This window comes from Triticum aestivum, chromosome 7A (genome assembly GCF_018294505.1).
Source record: "Triticum aestivum cultivar Chinese Spring chromosome 7A, IWGSC CS RefSeq v2.1, whole genome shotgun sequence".
NCBI classification, from domain to species: Eukaryota; Viridiplantae; Streptophyta; class Magnoliopsida; order Poales; family Poaceae; genus Triticum; species Triticum aestivum.
Window position 1 is genome coordinate 676,653,611 of NC_057812.1, and position 4,948 is coordinate 676,658,558.

At 51.1% G+C, this 4,948-nt stretch overlaps 1 long non-coding RNA gene across 1 annotated transcript; it reads right to left on the reverse strand.

The window, feature by feature from the left end:
• Window positions 1-2,730: 2,730 nt before the first annotated feature.
• On the reverse strand, window positions 2,731-3,739 carry LOC123154631 (uncharacterized). The gene is made up of 3 exons (XR_006476959.1): window positions 3,175-3,739; window positions 2,902-3,076; window positions 2,731-2,800 (listed from the first exon to the last, which is right to left on the reverse strand). It is a non-coding gene; the product is annotated as an uncharacterized lncRNA (long non-coding RNA).
• Window positions 3,740-4,948: the final 1,209 nt, after the last annotated feature.

Here is a 4,948-nt window from a genome sequence, read left to right on the forward strand (position 1 = left end):
GGAAAAGAAAAAAGAGGAAAGAAAATGTTTACACAAATCTCTGTGTAAAATTAAGGACATGGGACTTAGATGTGCAATACTTATGGCACATCTAGATGTGCTTTAGCAAAACTGTTAAAAAAACTAAAAACAAACTAAACTACGAGGCGGCGCGCTGCCCTAGGCCCCGTTGTCGTCGTCGTTCTCGGGGTCGGTGAGGTCGACAAGTGTCGGCGCAGAGCCGGCCCAGGGGAACGCCGTGTTCCAGGCGGCGGCGATGTCGGCCGCGGGCAGCTGTGCCGACGCGGGGGCATGTGCGGCCGCCTGTACAGCCACGGCCTGGCGCGCCTCCTCCTCAGCCTCGCGCTTCTCCTCTTCAAGGTCGCGCTCGAGCATCTCCTCGTACTCGCCGTGACGACACTTCTCGGCCAGCCATCGCTGGCGCCACATCTCGAGGTACGCCGCCTCCTGCGCCGGCGTCGCCCCCATCCAAACCGGTGGCGCGGAGGCCCATTCACGCAGTACTCCCGTCCAGGAGTAGCGCTCGACGCGGGACGGCTCCGGCTCCGACTCGGGCTCGGCCTTGGCGCGGTGTCAGGGAGGGGGCGGCGGGGCCATCGGCGGCAGCATGCAGTCGCCCGCCGCGGAGAGGGCAATGGCCTGCGCCATGGCCGCCTCGTACCTAGCCTCCTCCTCCTCCATCGCCTCCACCCTCCGCCGCTCGTCCTCCTCGCTCTCGCGGTCCGCCGCAAGGGCCGCCTGGTCCTCCTCGCGAACGATGAACAGGGGTGGCGGCACGCTGCGGTCGACCTCGCGCACGCCGCTTCGCCTCGCCTCCTCGTGCTCGAAGGCGAACCATCTCTTCCAGTTCGGCGAGTCGGATGCGTAGGCGGCGTCGCGGCGCTGCTCTGGTGTCAGCAACGCCGCACCTCCTCCGCGTGCGCCTTAGCCGACCGCGGCGGCGCCGGCACTGGGCTCCTCTCTGGATCCAGATGCCAGTCATGCGGCAGAGTGGCGCCGGGGTACAGCAGAGGCACGCGGTGCTGCCAGTGCCACTCCGCCTGGTGCACTGGCACGTCCACGCGTTGCCTCTGCCGGTGAGCCGGCGCCAGCGAAGGCGGGAGGAACTCCGAGGGGGAAAAGGACGGCGAGGCGATTTGTGGTCAGGCTGCTATGCAGGCTTAGTCTCTCCGAGATGCTCGCAGGGACACGGCGTCCGTGCGTGCGTTCATGCGGGATGAGTGTATGCTCGTGTACGTGGGCAGCTTTGATTGTAGCGTTTTATAAATAAAAAGAAATAAAAAGCGGCGGCCGCCTTGGGCTCCTACGACGCGACCACGTCCGAGACACGAGGGATGGGTTCCGCGGCTTGTGTCGGACGCGACGGGTCAGTGCCGGGACTACACGGACGTCCATCGGGCGCGTGGGCCTGGTTTGGTTCGGGCGTTCGGCTACCGTGTCCCGTCCGCCGTCGCCTCTTCCCTTCGCTTGCACACCACACACCACACCACACCCACGAACCACGCGCGCGCGCGTCGACCCACCCCACCCCACCTACCCGTTTCCTTCTGCGGGGTACCCACACGCCCACCGCTCCCGCGACCGTATCGTCGTCGACTGGCGCAGCCTCCGCGACGCGGCACGGCTCGATCGCGCGCCCGCACGTTTGCCAGGTGTTGCTCGCCGGTCCGTTTGCCAGGTGTTGGCGGCAGGCAGGCGACGATACGTGCACCCGACGATATTTTTCTAACCAGCATGTGGATGGTATTCTTTACTTTTACTAGCTAAGTGTCCGTGCGTTGCCACGGATTAACAAATATATATATACAAAGAGAAAATTCATGTGACATGAGAGTCAAATGTCATTTCTATGGGATGATATCTCATGGTCATGATCTAGTAGATACATACATCTCGTCATTGTCTTTCTTCCACACTCCATGTCTGAGCTACCACGCGACATTCGACTTCCTTCTCCCACCATGCATGCTTTTATCTCCTATTTCTCCTACCTTTACCTTACACGACAGTACCAAGTTTCTTGTCCAACTATCATAATCTTCTCCGGTAGGGCACCCCCTTAGATTATTACTGACTTGTACATGTTGCAAATAAGATCAACGAAAATGGATACTAAATTTCTGATGAGAAATGAGAATTCAGGGCAATATCTTCCCAAGACAATAATAATTCCAAGACAATCTTTTTATACCTTCTGTCAACATTGGGACACACATTCCACACAATAAGCATGCAATGATGTTGATACTTGATTAATTGTCATTATATGTCTACAGTAAAGATAACTTTACTCAAAACCGCCTATCTTAGCCAAATCAACAAATCTCTCTCATTAATGCAATTTTTTTTAGAAAACAAATAATAGATTCTTTCCTATCTTAGCCAAATCAACGGATCTCTTTCATTAATGCAATTTGCTTTAGCAAACAAATAATAGATTCTTTCCTACCTTAGCCAAATCAACGGATGTCTCCCATTAATGCAATTTGCTTTAGCAAACAAATAATAGATTCTTTCCTACCTTAGCCAAATCAATGGATCTCTCCCCGGTTCGCTGGGCGCGTTTCGGTGGGTGGGCGTGGGGGTGGGGGTAATTTGATGGAAATAAACCGGTTGAAAATAAACCGGTTGAAAATAAACGGATCCTGTCTCACTCTTCACTTTCTTTACAATAAACTTCAGAATAGCAATCTTGGCGAGTGATCTCGACGGGGTTCAATCGGCATGGCACACCGCTGATTCTTCCAGGAGTGGGTGCTGAGAGGAAGGATCCCAAACCTCCATTGTCAATCGGCCAGAGCTGCATCGTCCTTTGGATCAGAGCGTGGACGGGATCAAGACGGTAGGGTTTGAGGAATTTGTAGGACATGAGGGTTTATGGTTGGCAGCACGAGAACTCACCCATATCTTGGCAGACGGCAGGCCCGAGGTGCGGTCGTGTTCATGCTTCGGGAGCTGCCACATGCTGTCCTCGCCGCCATCAGCGACACCACCGCCATCGCCTGTTGCCACCACTTCAGCGCCACGAGCGTGGGACCGAGGGACGAAGGGAAGGGAAGGAAGTGAATTGACGTACCTATGTTTGGTATATATCACACGAGGAATCAAAACTGGATGCACGTGAAAGCATAGAGATGGGAGAGGAGGACAGAGGAAGGGAAGGGCAAGAGGAACCTGAGGATGTGCGATGAAGGAGCGATGCCAAAACATCACAAAGGGGGACCCGTAGCTCGTCACGTAGCGCGGCCGCCTCATTGCCGGCTGCCACCCCGCGCTACCGCCTCCGTGCGCAGGTTCCGTTCGTGGAGCGTGAGGAGCGCATGACCTGCCTTCACCGCGGCCTGGTCCTCCCCACTATCGTGAAGCTCGCCCGCATCGCCGCCCCAATTGCTCAGGATGACGGATGAAGATCCTGCAACAGCGACGTGGGTGAGGGATGCAGCCGACGATGGAGGGATGATTTTCGTGGCTAAACCCTCCCTATCAAAATAACTACTTAAAAAAGGCAAAGATCGATGCATTAGGAAAATTAGGATTTGGAATTGATTGTCATAAAACAAAATTTTATTAATTGATAACGTGCTATCGGTACATGCCCGTTTATAACGTGTCTAGTTAGGAAACTTTGGAAAAGTTAGGAAAGTTTTTATTGTGAGGGTAAAAAAATCAATGTGAGGAGATATGGTGGTGGGATATGAGACGAAAATAAACCGGACGAAAATAAACCAGACGAAATATAACCAGAAGAAAATAAACCGTGAACGCAATCCTACCAACTGCTCCATTAGGAGTAGAGATACGGGATGACATGGGCCATGGCGGGCCGAAGCTTATAGCTAACCAAACTCAACCTCCCTTGATCTGAATTTAACCACCCCTTAACCAATGGAGCCTTTTCTTAACTATAAACCTTTTTTGTGCGTGAAGGCAACCATGCCTTTGGAGGGAAAAGCACGGGCAGACAAGTGCATTGTCCATATGACGACGTATATTATGTGATCTAGCTCGCCCACTCTCGGACCATCTTTCCATTTAGCCGAGGAGTGGTTTGAGACTAACAAAACTTCCGAGAAAACTTTCGATCTATTCATCAATAGTCAAGGTAGTACCAAAACATCCGAAGTGAAAAATACATACAAGCCAATAAACCACTTAGTGATGGCTACAAGCATTGGAGCGATCCGAAGACGCGCCACCGTCATCGTCCCTCCCTCCGTTTATAAAGGCCGGGGACCACCATGCCTCTGTGGTCCAAGGACCATAGACGACGAGGCGGACTGGCGCCGACGCCGGCAAGAGGCAGTGAAACCCTAGCCGAGCTCCTTGGTCGCAGGAGCGGAGGGGTTTAGCATCGTTTAAAAAAAATAATACAATGTATTTTAAATATATCATACTACCCTTTAAAAAAAATACTATCTAAATGCATATGATACAATGCATTAAGAAAATTGTATCTAAGTTTTAAACACATATTTAATGCATTAGATATACAATACTAAAATACTACCCTTTTACAAAGATACCATCTAAATGCATACGATAAAATGCATCGAGAAAATTGTATCTAAGTTTTAAACACATGTTTAATGCATTAGATATACAATACTAAAATACTACCCTTTTTACAAAGATACTATCTAAATGCATATGATACAATGTATCAAGAAAATTAAACACATATTTAATGCATTAGGGGTACAATACTGAAATAACAACCCCTCGCAAAAAAAAGAAAACTAAAATAGCACCCATAGCACCCATTAAAATAGTCTCTATCGAATGCAATGGGAGTGTTCTTATTTTCCCGCTTGCTACAGAAAACAAATGTGAATTTTCCAGTGTCATGTTTCTCCAACAGCCACCACATAGTAATCTTGGACCGCATGCTGACTTCCACACCGAACACGAAAACCAAGTCAAACCGAAACTGCGAGCCTCCCTCGAGGGA